We start from the raw sequence: 14,626 nt of genomic DNA, 5'->3' as shown, positions 1-14,626 counted from the left end.
AAAAGATGTTCAACATCACTGATCATCAGGGAAATGCAAATGAAAACCACAATGGGATATCATTTCACACCTGTCAGAATGGGTAGAATCAGAAAGACAAGGAATAGCCAATGTTGGCAAGGATGTGGGAAAAAGAGAACCAGGGTGGACTGTTGGTGGGAATATAAATTGGAACAGCCACTGTGAAAAACAGTAGGGAGGTTCCTCAAAAACTAAAAATAGACCTACCATAATCCAGAAACTTCACTTCCGGGTATTTATATGCATAAAATTAAAACACTAATTCAAAAAGATATATGCACCTTCATGGTCATTGCAGTGTTTACAATAGCCAAGATATGGAAACAACCAAAGTGTCCATTGATGGATGAACAGCATTATATATGTGTGTGTGTGTGTGTGTGTGTGTGTGTGTGTGTGTGTGTGTATGTATGTATAAATACTACTCAGCCATAAAGAAGAATGAAATCTTTCCATTTGTGATGATGTGAAGATACCTTGAGGATATTATGTTAAGTAAAATAAGTCAGACAGAGAAAGACAAATATATATGATTTCAATTATCTGTGGAATCTCAAAAACAAACAAAACAAAGCAAGACTCGCAGACATAGAGAATAAATTAGTGGTTGCCAGAGGGCAGGGGTGTTGGAAGTTGGACAAAATCGGAGAAGTGGGGCAAGAGGTATAAATTTCCAGTCATTAAATAAGTCATGGGGGTGTAATGTATTCAGTATGGTGACTCTTGTCAATAATATTGCATTACATATTATGTATCTTTATATGCTAAGGGGGGAAACTAGACTTACTATCTAGTTATTAGACTCATTGTCTAATGATTTTGCAATATATACAATTATCAAATCATTATGTTGTACACCTGAAACTAATGTAATGGTATATGTCAATTTTACCTCAGAAAAAAAGTTGTTGGGTCATATCAATTTTCTGCTCAAAATCCTGTAATAACTGCCCAGTTCACTCAGATTAAAATCTCAAATCCATACAATCAACTGGAACATTCATGTAGCTCATCTCTTGCAACCTCTTTGAACTCTGGTCCCACCACTCTCCACCCTTGCTTACTCAGCTCCAGCCATCTGGTCTCCTTGACACTCTTCAGGCACAAGTATTGTCCCACATTTTACTTGCTGTTACCTCTGCATGGAATGTTCTACCTCATGTATTACAGGGCTCATTCCCTACATCCCTCACTGCTCCATGTCTCTGATCAAATGTTACCTTCCTAGAGAAGACTCTCCCCCCCAGCCTTACCTCCCATGAGTCCCCTAGCTCTCTATTTTCTGTATCCTAAACTTCCCATACATCATATATGTACATCATATATAGACAGATGGATACATATGTAGGTATAGGTATAGGTATAAGTATAGGGGGAGAGAGAGAGAGAGAGAGAGAGAGAGAGAGGGAGAGAGAGAATATTGTATTACTTTCAGGTGTATGACATATTGATTCATTATTTGCATACATTGTGAAATAATCACCACAATAAGTCTAGTTACTCTCTGTCACCATACAAAGTTATAATATTTTTGTGGGTGATGAGCCCTTTTAAGATTCACTGTCTTAGGAGTTTTTGAATATGCAATACAATATTATTGACAGTAGTTATCATGCTATAGATTACATCTCTGTGACTTATTTATTTTGTGACCGGAAGTTTGTATATATTTGTGTTTATTTTCAGCTCCCACACTCCCATCCTTAGCCCCCCAATAGAGTAAGCTCCATGGCAGTAAAGGTTTGATGGGGCTTCCCCAGTGTCTATAATAATGGCCAGCACTGAAAACTGACTCCGGAGATAAACTCAGTTTGACACATTCCACTCAAAACTCACATGATATTGATCCTGACACATGAAATAAAATTGCCAAACAACATATTCTTCTTTTTTTTCTTTCTTTTTTTTCCCTTAAGTATGAAACAGGTCTGACTTCTGGTGTGTTGGCACCTTTTAACAATATTTTACTTGGAAGTTATTTGTCCAAATATCTCAGTACCTGTAGAGGATGCAAACTAAACATGATTTCATTGGTAAGAATGGGGGCTTTCTATGTCTATAAAGTTTATATTTTAACATTAGGAAAGTAGTGTACTTAATATTCCATGTATTTTAATTTTTATCTCACCCAAAATTGACATTTCTCTATTTATTTCTTTATAAACATGGATCTGCACTCTTTTTCTTTCTCTGTTTAAAATTTACCTGCTCTCCATCTTCAATTTTTAAATGTTTAGCCTTCTGACCACCTTGCTCTTAAGAATGTTTTAACATCAAAAATAACACTGATATAAACTGAAAGTCACCAGATTCTACTCCTGAAACTAATATTACACTATATGTTAACTAAGTAGAATTTAAATAAAAGCTTGAAACATGAAAAAATAAGAATACAATAAAATTAGAGTCCTTAAATGTAAAAATAAAGGAAAAAGGAGAGGAGAGGAGGGGAGAGGGAGGAGAGGAGAGGAAAAGAAAGGAAGGAAAGGAAGGGAAAGGGGAAAGGGGAAAGGAGAAAAGGGAAAAGGGAAAAGGGAAAAGGGAAAGGGAAAAGGGATAGAAAAGAAAAGAAAAAAAATGAAAGGAAAGGAAAGGAAAGGAAAGGAAAGGAAAGGAAAGGAAAGGAAAGGAAAGAAAAGGAAAAGAAAAGAAAAGAAAAGAAAAGAAAAGAAAAGAAAAGAAAAGAAAAACGATAGGATGGAGAACCCATCCCTATTAATTGCATTAAAACATGCAATTGAGCCTCTACTTTAAAACAAACACAAGAGTGATATGGTTCTAAGGAGTTAACAAATACTTTTACATAGTTACAGCCCTTGCTGCCAAAGGCAGGGCAAGGCAGAAATTTTACTGAGACTCAGAGAAATTAAGTGATTTACCTAATGTCACAGAGCTTATACTTGTCAGAGTGACACCCTAAACACACTTCTAACTTTAAACTCCGGGCAAACAAAATACTGTTCAGGCCATAAATCCTGAACTATCAAAAATGCAGTGTAATTTGAAGTTGTCTTGAGGTTCTTACGCTGTGGTTGAGAATACAAGTTGCATGTGCAAGAAATGAGGTACAGAAAAAGTTGATGTTTCACATTGACTTAAAATCAGTACACCCTCTAAGGGTAACAGTGTGCCCAGCATCTTTATCAAGCAGAATAGACAGTTATGCTGTAGTAACAAACAACCCTCGAATCCTAGTGACTGTGCACACCAACACTGATTTCTTCCTCACTCTACGTGACCTTGCAAAGCAGCTGTGGCTATGTTGTCTGTATTTGGGATACTGCAGTTTCCAGGAAGAGAGAGCGGAGATACGTTGAACCACCACATCCCATATGTGGCACAGCTCAGTCCTGCCCATAGTTTATTGTGCAACTTGAGCTGTGAGAGAGCTGTTTTAACTTTCTACAAGGATCACAGCAAAGTCCCAAGGCCAAGCCTAGTGTCAGTGACACTGGAAATTGCAATTGTCCCTTAGGGGTTACGTTTAAGTATAACACAATCGACTGCACAACCAAGATTATTCAGATGAGGAAACTGGAATTCAGAGAGGGTAGATAGTACCTGGCCAGAATGTGGAATTCAGCTCAAAGTCATGGTACGAGTTCTGAAGTTCATGCTACTATATGCAAGAACACTACTTAAGAAGTTAGCAACAGCACCCGGACATCCCCAAATTGAGGTGAGCCTGGCCAGTGAAGACCCAAAAGGCAGATTCCGCGTGTGTTCTGTATGCCACGCACACTCACATCTCCACCTCTGATCCTACCAAGCAGAGCATCTGAGGACTTTGACCATCTATGAGGATCTCTAGGCCTCCAGAAAGGCAAAGTCTGACAATAAGCATTCTCGTTTGAGTTCCATGAGCCTTGGTTTTTACAACAGTCAAAAGCAATTGGACGGACAGCTCCCTAAGTTCCTTCACAACTGCAATAATCAGTGTGAGGAAGATTCCCTTGGCCTCATACAACTGCTAGAGCATCACTCCTTTTACATAATGTTCTTTTGTTGTAAGATATCAACATAAAGGAAAAGTTTTGTTTTTTTTTTTTAGTGTAGTTTTTCTTTTTCTTTTTCTTTTTTTTTTTTAATGTTTATTTGTTTTTGGGACAGAGAGAGACAGAGCATGAACGGGGGAGGGTCAGAGAGAGGGAGACACAGAATCTGAAACAGGCTCCAGGCTCTGAGCTGTCAGCAAAGAGCCCGACGCAGGGCTCGAACTCACGGACCGCAAGATCATGACCTGAGCCGAAGTCGGCCACTTAACCCACTGAGCCACCCAGGCGCCCGGAAAAGTTTTTTTAATAGAGAAAAATAAGACATATACCTAGTTTGAGGTAAATAATCTCCTTATTTTTGCTACTTAAAACAAAGAGTATAAAAGAAAGCAATTTTACCCAGTAGTGTTTTGTTTTGTTTTGTTTGTTTGTTTTGTTTTGTTTTAATAATATGACTAAGGAAGTCAAAAGCAGTGCTCAAGTCATTCTTGGCAAAATCCAGATTGTGGGAATTCTACCTTACAAGTGACCTGGTTTCTTCAACAAAGTACAGAGAAACAATATATACGTTAAAAACTGTCTTAAAAGGCATATAAACTAAGTGTCTTTCTTCCTGATTTGAGGAAACTCATTGTAAAAATCTTATGTGCTACTAAGGGGCATTGGGAAATTGCATATTTAAAATTGTAGAATAGTTATTGTTTCTAATTTTATAATATTGTATCTTTTAGAGACACATACTGCAATATTTACAGATGAAATTAAATGAATCTGGGAAACACATTTCAACAGAAAGCTATGGGGCTGAGGGAGGTGGATAGGGATATAGACAAAATATAGACAAAATGAGTATGTCCCCAAGTTAATAATCAATCATTAAAGCTGGTGTTAGTGAGAATATTAGCATTCTTCATACTCCCCTCTCTCCTTTTGTAGGTTTGAAATTTGCTATACTAAAATATTTATGGCAATATATGGTAGCAATCCCAGCCCAATAATTAAGACAACAATAGCAACTTTGTTGTATTTTTTTAAATCAATAAAGTTTCATTCATCTGTTAAATCTGATCATACTAATTACGTATTTCTAAGTTGAAACCAGAATACTGAAAAGTGAGTTCAGGCCCAAATCTTCTATGTTGTGACATTTAGATTATTGGAGACATAGACACTCATCAAAGCCACCCTATTTCTCAAACTGCAGCCAAATTAAACCAAAATTAACATTTTTTTCTACCCAGTGTATGATTTGGGGGGATGGAGGGTTAACTACATTTCAATTTTTCCCCACTGACATTGAGAACCATTTGCCTGGTATTTGAAACACACAAAAGAAACATTTCTGTAGCTTAATACCTCAGCTGTTTCACTTTCTATTTGCAGTGACATGACACAAGGATTGGATGCAGAGAGGAGTATCCTAATGCTTAATACCTTCATCAGTCATGTTGTGAGAAGACTCAAAAGCACAGGAACTCCACTTGCTTTCTTCCTAACTCCAAGAAACTCACTCAGAGAACATACACTGGCAGCTTCGGCTTGACTTTGGTTTGTGATGTCAACATGAGGTTCCTTCTAGTCAGAAGTACATCCTGCAAAGTCCATACAACAGCAGGTGAATTTCATTTTTAGTGCGGCACTCACATATCTGGGATATCAGCTTGCCAGCCCAAATCCAATAGGAGATCTCTGAATATATTTAATTTGAGTCCCTTGTGGCCCACACAGTAAAGATCCGGTGCTGGAGCGCTTAATATGGTCTTGAACAAGATGCTGTATTGTGCTCGCGGGCAGCTCAGTCAGATGCTGGAGAAATCCAGCACCTTGCAATGTTGAGTTGGTTGCTCAACCGGCTCTGGTAATACGAGAGGGGTGTATGTTTTGTGTAAGCACATGGTCTTTGTGTGTGTGGTATTTTATGATTGTCTGCTGCCTGTGGTGTTTGTGTGTAAGCCTAACCACGGGAGAGGTGCCCACCAGGCGTGGGAGAAGCCCTGGGATGAGGAATGTTTATTGCAGAATTTCGAGCCACGGAGCACAGTTGCACGCAGGTTACCATGGTGAAACAATGCCTAAGTCAGAAGCACTTGGTTTAGATTTCCTTGGTTTTGCTAGATCAGAGCTAAGATAGATTCAAATTGCTTTCTCAGAATCTCCTCAAATTTCATCCACTTTTCCTTTCTGTATTATTTTTCCATTTCCTTCTGGGACCTACCCACAACATTATTCCCTTATGATTTCGTAGAGAGAATAAATCATTTTAAACAAAATTAAGTAGCCTAATTCTCTTTCATATAACAAAGCACAGTTGTTAAGACTGGTCCTGAAGCCACTTTGCCTTGGCTTTTATCGCTGACTTGCTGTGTGACCTTGCACAGATAACTTCTCTAGGCCTTACTTTCCCTATCTGTAAAATGTAATAAAGGATAGAACTTACTGTGCAAAGTTATTATGAAGTTTCAGCTATAATTAATGAAAACCTCCAATTCTGTGACTGGTATATAATAGAAGCTCAGAAACTTTCAGAGGGACAGAAAAGAGAGAAAAGGAGGAAAGTTCTTAGTTTGGTTCAACAAAGATACATCACGAAAGATGGGAGGATGAGGGTGAAAAGAGAAAGGGAAAGTGTAGATTTAAAAAGAGGATAAAATGCGGACAGAGAAACCTATACTGCACCCTAGGTGAAAGACAGTGATTCAGGAAAGGCAGCAAGGAGGAACATGTTCATAAGGAAGCAAGCCCTCCATTCTGAGTCTTTTCAATTCAATTCTATCTTCAAATGTCTATGGTGTAATAGATACTAAATGCAACTCTGGATTTGAATAAACATTGTAATTATCACAATCAGGAGATGAGATGCTACTTCCCTGCAGGAGATCCCAGTCCAGTGCAGAGGCAGGTAAGAAAAGCAGCCACTACATCGGTAAGCAGCAAGCACCTTCCCAAGGGGCAAGCACGGTGACCAGTGGAGCTCAAGAAATGGAGAGCAGGGCCAGAGAGATTCAGAGGAGGTTTTGCTGGTAGCTCTTGACTGGGGTCATGAAGAAAAACTAGGATTTTGTTTGTTGAAGTGGGATTGGAAGGCTGGTCCCAGCAAGTGCTAAACCAAGTAGACTTGCAGAAGGGTATTATTGAAAGTTCCAAAGACCTCCTATGGGAAGGAACCCAACATACAGATCAAGGAAGTGGTCAGAGAGAAGGCCAAACCATAAAGAGCTTTTCATTTGGATTTTATTATAAAAACAATAATAGCCTTTTGTTATAAAAACAATGGTAGCCCATATGAAGCAAAGGGCCACAATCAAATTTGCTGGGGGTGGGGGCCACCAGGAGAAGGATAGGTGGATATGAAGAAGTCAGTCTAGATTTTTAGACATTCTAGACTTCTGGACTTCTGACTTGGTGATATGGAGAATTGTGAGGCTATTTGCTGAGAGAAAAACTACAAAAAGAAAAAAAAAAAGACTGATGAGAGCATATGGATAAGTTTGGTTTTGTTCTGCATTTGAAATATGTGTCCAACCTCCAGATACACTCATGCAATGTGTTGAACATCACTAGGTGATGATTACTGAGAATACATACATTTAAGTTTTTAGGATATAAAGATTGATTGACCCTGTTTTTCTTTGCGGGGCTATTTTTTCCCCAGCCAGTGTGTCTGATTTCTTCAACGACATTTAACTCATTCAATACCAAAGGCAACATGATATATTTCCCTCTTACCCCACTGTACCGTCAGCACAGTGTTATGTGAAATACGTATAATAAATAGCTGGGGAAACAAAGCTGAATTTTGGAAAATGGAAACTAATTCTTGAGCAGGAGAATCTCTTCTTAGGTTGTTAGTCAACTGAAATGCTAAAATAATACATAAAATAAGGGAGACCAGTTCTTAATATATGCTCTTGAGTTTAAAAGGCCTTTAAGTTTGAGTTCTAAGAGTTGGCTAGTGCAACCGAAAACAGTCTAAGACCTATATGCCTTTAAGATAAGAATTACTTATAATTTTTATTTTATTTTATCTTAATCCCAGGTTAAATTCCCTTTTTTAAACTTCCTTTTCTAATTATTTTCCCCCCATGGATGAAAGTATATCACCTGACAGGTCTCAAATCCCTCAAAGTTCATTGCTTGCTAAACATCTCCCTTTGGACATCTTCCCTGGCTCTCAGACTCCTCATGTCCTGATTTGCACTCATTCTCCAACATAGAGCATCTCTGCCAGTGACATACCATCTTCCCAATTATCCAGGTTCAAAAACCCTGGGACACGTAGGTGGCTTAGTTGGTTAAGCATCCAACTCTTGATTTTGGCTCAGGTCATGATCTCTGCTCAGATCATGATTTTGTGGTTTCATGAGTTCGAGCCCTACATCGGGTTCTGTGCTGGCAGCACAAAGCCTGGCTAGTTCTCTCTCCCTCCCTCTGTCTGCACCCCTCCCCCACTTGTGTTGTGTCTGTCTCTCTCTCAAAATAAATAAATAAATAAACTTAAAAAAAAAAAAAACAGAAACGTGAACAACCAGACTTCTATGTCCTTCCTGTCTCATGCCCCATCATTTGCCAAGTCCTGACATTTCTTCTTTCCTTTTAGCCCTTGATCATTACTTTTTCCCTTTTGTTTTCCTTTCCTTTCTTCTCTTCCCACCAACACACTTGCTTTGGCATTGTTTCATGTCTTGTCAGTCAATCTTTAATCCATTACAGATTTACTTGTAGGAGTGTCCACATTTCTATATTCAAAATTCACGAGTAAATTTTATCCCACAAGGGGAAACTCTTGAGAGGAAGAGTTATCAACACAAAATGGAAGATACAGTTATTCATCATAGCTTCTTCTAACTCCAGTGTTGGGCACCATATGGGATGAGAAATCTAGCGGTCACCAAATGACATTATAACGTTGGACCCTGGGTGTCAGGCTATATTGAAACTCCGACTCTTTCAGCACTTGAAAATTGTCTGGATGGAGGGAAGACCGCTCAGCATGCTGGAAGTCAGGGAGAGGCTCTGTAACAATCTGCACTTGTTTTGTATTAGCAGGTATTTTTAGAGGATTAAAAGAGAAAACTGGCTGTAATGCAGAACACTCAACAGGAGATCTTCTTATAGACCACAGGGGAATCCCCTTTTATTTTTGTAAGTGGGGAAACAGTGAAATGAAGCACACACCTACTCACAAACAAAACAAAACAAAACAAAACAAACACAAAAGTGTCTTCTGACCTTTTTCGTTTGGAGGGACCTGGTGCAGGAAAGGAGTCATAGGGAATCGCAAAAGCTTAGAGCTAAATGAGGCCGTAGAGATCATACCTTGCAAAGACCCCAAATTACAGACGAGGAAACAGACAAAGGAGTGTGCCATTTTCCCAAGGTCACAGCTAGTTAACTTTTCAGCAGGGACTAGAATTTGAGTCTCTTAAATCCCAGTCCAGCCTCTTAAATCCTAAGAAAAGGTGGGAAAGAAGTGCTATTTCCCAAGGAATCACTTACCTTCTTGCAAAAGGAGCCTTTGCCTACCTGAAAAAGACACAGTCTGTTACCATATGGTTTAAAATATGAAGCAGTTATCCTGACAATTCTTCTGGAAAGTTCTTTCAGGCAACTTCAGTATCTTCCTGCTGGGTTTCCTGGCTGTCCTGAGAAACTTATCCCAGGGCCCATAGTTACTTCTACAGACTTCGCATACAAGAGACTAAACCAGCGGCTCTGAATTATGATCCCTGAGCTATTTGGGGTTTGGCACACCTTGCCGTTTAGCAGAGAAGTAAATTTTCAATTTCTAGAAGAGTGAAGTTGGGAAGGAGGAGAAAAAGAAACTTCTTAACTGAAAAGTGAAACACAAACTGTAGATTCTACTATGAAAAGCAGACAGTAATTTCATTGTATACACACATACACAAATACAGAGAAAGAGAGAGAGAGAGAGAGAGAGAGAGGACTAGAAAGACCATAAATGATCATAACAAGTAAAGTTAAAAAAGCCAGCATCATGCCTGTGTGTGCTAGCTGGAGGAATGGATACACCACTTGCTAAAATTCTCAGAGCCTCGACAGAAGGCCACTGGGATGAAAGAAAACCTCATCTGTATACAGAAAAATGCAGTGTCTTTTCTGAAATGACTATGAAATAATTTTTCTCAAAGATCCTGTGGCCTTTGCCCCCACTCCTTGCAGCAGAATAAGAAAAGGCATAATAGCAGTGACTGGGGAGAAACCTTATATGTCCCTGGCAGTGTGTTGGAACATACCAGAGAAAATTAACAGCTTCAAGTCAGATGGGTTCCTGGATCATAGAAACCTCCTGTTGAGCATTCATCATTTGAGCTACATTGTTTTGTTTTGTTTTGTTTTGTTTTTTTATCAACTGGCCAAATTTCTAATCAGATACTCACACACACTACTAACAATCATACATGCATATGTACCCCATGTACACACACACACACACACACACACACACACACACACAGCCCTAAAGTCGACACATGGCTACAATTTTCTTATTGTCCCAAATTGAATTTGAATATACAGTAAGCCAGCTGGATGATGATAGTTTTACAAGGTCTGGAGATAATTTATCAATTGAACTTCAAAGCTCTCTCAGCCTTTCTGCACTGGTCATTATTAAGTAGGAAAATATGTAATCATTTGGGAAGAAAAATATTAGATTTAAACTAAGGTCAACTAATCTTGAATCGAGGTAAGTTTCCAATGTATCACCCACCCCCATCTTGTTTTCCTAACCTACCATTCCCTCACACACGGCCATCACCTCCCTAAAGACTTCAGATCTGGGCTGGAGAAGTCTATGGAGACAAAGGAGAAATTAATGACATTTAACAAGATATCCCTCTTCTTAGTTGCACATGGTAGAAAAGAGTTGATAGCTCGAAAATCTTTGCTGACAATCCTCAGGCAAAACGCATCTAAAATTTAGAAGTGTGCAGGGTTGAAAAACATACGTTAGGCATGGAAGAATCTGAATATTTAGCTAACACTCAAAAGCCTTCGAGGCAACTGAATTCTTCTGGAGCACTGGATATAGACAGGCAGTGTGTGAAGCCACTTGCCAGCACGTGAGCATTTAATCTTCAGAACAGTCTGGGAAACAGGAACTCTTTCAACCCCCATTTTACATATGAAAACAATGGTCTTAGGCTGGTTAATGAATTTGAGTTAACAGCCAGTGAAGTCGTCACACTAGTACAGGTCAGTTTGACCCACAAGTTCATCCTCTTACTAGCATGCTATGACTGAGAAACCACCGGAACCCTAGAGCTAGTCTTTTCAAAGTAAAAACAAACACTGTGTTTGACAGATGATCCATTTCTAGCTCAAAACTACAGTGCAAACAGAAAAGAAGATGGATATATGATGGGTTAAGTAACAGTTCAAAACTGCTCTTGGTGTTATCAACAATTTATAGTTCAGTTGACTTCCAGTTGTCAAATACTTATTTAACACCTGTATTTCCAAAGAACTCTTTTTATCAGAAACACAAGAGATTTTTTTTGAAGGTAGGACAATAGCTGCTTCCTATTGTCACTATTAATTTAGTAGTAAATGTAAGACAGGCACCAAAATAATTTCAGGGCAAGCCAGATGAACATCATATTCTAATGGGAGCATTAAAAATATTCCCAAGAGAGATGATCTTTTAACTGAGAACTGAAAAATGGATAGATTTTGAGGCTGATGGGAACAAAATTTTCTCAGTAGGAGAAACGCTAACAGCAAAGGTCTGAGGCATAAAATCTTGGGCCCAATTCAAAGGTCATCTGGTATATCACTGACTAGTTGATAGAGTTGAATCGTGTGGAAGAGTGATAGAATACAATATATACAGAGGGAAATAGTAAGATTGAATCCATGTTGTAGAGAAAATTACATTTGCTTGGATCTTGTTTTGCTTTGGCTTTTTGTGTTTTGCCAAGTTGGTTGTTTATAATAGTATTGTGTAGGAGTATCATAAACCTCCTTGCCAATGATCGCTAGAACTAGAAATCTCCACCAAAATATTCTACTGATTAATTTAACTTGGACACCTTTAGTGACTCCCAGCATTACTCAAGACTTAAAAACCCTAAAGGAACATCAATATTAAAACTTTGTTTTAGAATTCTTTGCAAATCAGTATCGAGTGCCTGAGACTATTTCTTTTTTAAACACTCATTATTGCATAATTATCTGATGATCTCCCACAACCTAGCGAGAAAAAATCAACGCAATAACTCGTTGGGATACTTACTGCAAATGTCTCACCAAAACAACCCAAAAGAGTTTATTTTCTGTTTCTCTTTGGCTGTGCATATGCAAGCACATAACACTAAATTATCTGCATGCTGTATGCCAAGGGGCCCAAACCTACTAAAGTCTTAAAATCTTGCAAATTTCATTCATGCTTTGTTGTTGTTGTTGCTTTAATCAGTGTGCTTGGAATAGGGAAATGAGAAGACAGAAATGGAGTTTGGCCTTGGATTCACCACTAAATTATCATCTTTATTTCCACAAGTGTTACATGTTTAAAGTCCTTTACAGGGGCGCCTGGGTGGCTCAGTCAGTTAAGCATCCAATTTCGGCTCAAGTCATGATCTCACCGTTTGTGAGTTTGAGCCCCGCGTCAGGGTCTGTGCTGACAGCTCGGAGCCTGGAGCCTGCTTTGGATTCTGTCTCCTTCTCTTTCTCTGCCCCTCTCCAACTTGTGCTCTGTCTATGCCTCTCAAAAAATAAATAAATGTAAAAAAAAAATTTTTTTAAATAAAGTTCTTTACAATTCTTGGTTGCCTGTTCCCACGTGGCATACCACTTAAATTTAACCACCACGAAAGTCAAGGTATTGAAATATCAAGTTGTCTCCAGTGTTAAAGGCAGCAGATTCTAGGATACAACAAGCTAGTTGGAAGTAAATAAGGTTGAAAAGGTTTCATTAAAAGCTGTAGTTGTCTAGAGAGGGAAACTGAAAGCCCCCAGAAAGTGCAATAGTTAATGGCCCAAGGGTAAAATAAAACAGATGCCACAAACTAGTGATTTGCACCTAAAAACAAATTTCTGGTTTGTAAATTGGGCAATGAACTACAATGCAAATGCATGATCTAGATTTCAGTTTGTGTCTTGATTTAGCATGTGACTAAACCCTTGGTGTGAGTAGAATCAGTACAAAGAACTTCTGATTGATGAACATGAAGAGATAGATATTCTTCTCTGATATTTCAGATACATTCATGGGAAATTGCTTTTCTTTTAAATGACACCTCTGATATTTGCATTAAAGGTAATCAAAAATAGAATTTTTATAGGAATTTTCTTCATATCAGGCTTACTTAAAAATACCTTTGTGATAGGTGATACTACTAAGTTAAATTCTTAAGAGTGGGGGGTTCAATTTAATGTTCAGTTTAAATTTGACTGTCATCTGACCCAGCCCCCCAACAGGGCATACAGTAATCTTTAAACTCCTTTCTACATATAGACCTTCTGTTTTCCTTCTAAAACAGATTTTATACTTTGCTGTATCAGTGGAACAAATATCATTGCCAATTATGATTGTCCAAATATCATTCTCCTACCCAGAAAGATAAATGTTTTATTTCTCTTATATCAAATCTAAATTCCAAATTCCTTGAGGGAATTTGAAAGCCTGTCTTACACTCATCCTTTCTTACCTAGGCAAGCTTGCTATATCCAAACAAAACATTCCCACTTCTTCCTTAACCATCTCATGCCTCTTCCTCGTACGGATATGCCCACATCTAACACTTCACCTTTGCATATTTTCCCTTCCTCTTCATGAAATCTATGTGTTTTGCTTCTCTAAATTCAACAAATCCTTCAAGGTTCAGCTTCAATTCTCTGTTTTCCAGCACATCATGGACAGCGACTTTGGTGATAAGAAATTGCATTTACAGGCAGTATGATACAATTTAGCATACCTGAAAGTATCATACCTTATGTTTCTCTTGTTTTGTGAAAAGTAATTATCATAGTACTGTGGGCCCAGTAGAGGTCCTTTATAAATATTGATCGATTGATTGATTGATGCTTCCAAATATAATTTCCCTCTAGCATTTCTGTAAAGATGAGTAAATTTTAAGAAGTCACTATGTATTCTACCCTTGTGTGACTGTGAATAAGTCACCTGGCATTTGTATTGTTGTTTCAAAGCCTTGCTATGCTATTAACTGTCATTACACATCAAAAAAAGTCACAGTTTCAGATTAAAAGTGACTCCCCATTGCAAACTACAGCATAATTAGATGTATTATGGACTACAGTGATCACATGTATCAAGATCCTTCTACTGTGGTCTCTTAAAAACTGGAACACAAGCCAAATAGAGTCAATTATTGTAAATAAAACATAATTCTGGTGACACAAGCTTTTCTGAAGCATCGTTGATGCACATTCACTGATGTTCTCTGGAGCTGAGAAATGAATGATAAAATATTACCATTCCCAAGGGTTGCATTTTATTGGATGTCTGGGTAACTACTGCTGTACCTCTGTATTTCAGAGCAAGTCCCTCACAGACTGGATACTTCCATTATATGATAGGTTTGCTCCTAAAGAGTTGTGTGTGTATGTATGTTTGGTACATGTTCTTGAAA

The sequence above is a fragment of the Panthera onca genome, chromosome B3, assembly GCF_046562875.1.
Source record: "Panthera onca isolate mPanOnc1 chromosome B3, mPanOnc1 haplotype 2, whole genome shotgun sequence".
Lineage (NCBI taxonomy): Eukaryota > Metazoa > Chordata > Mammalia > Carnivora > Felidae > Panthera > Panthera onca.
This window is presented reverse-complemented; position numbering follows the sequence as displayed.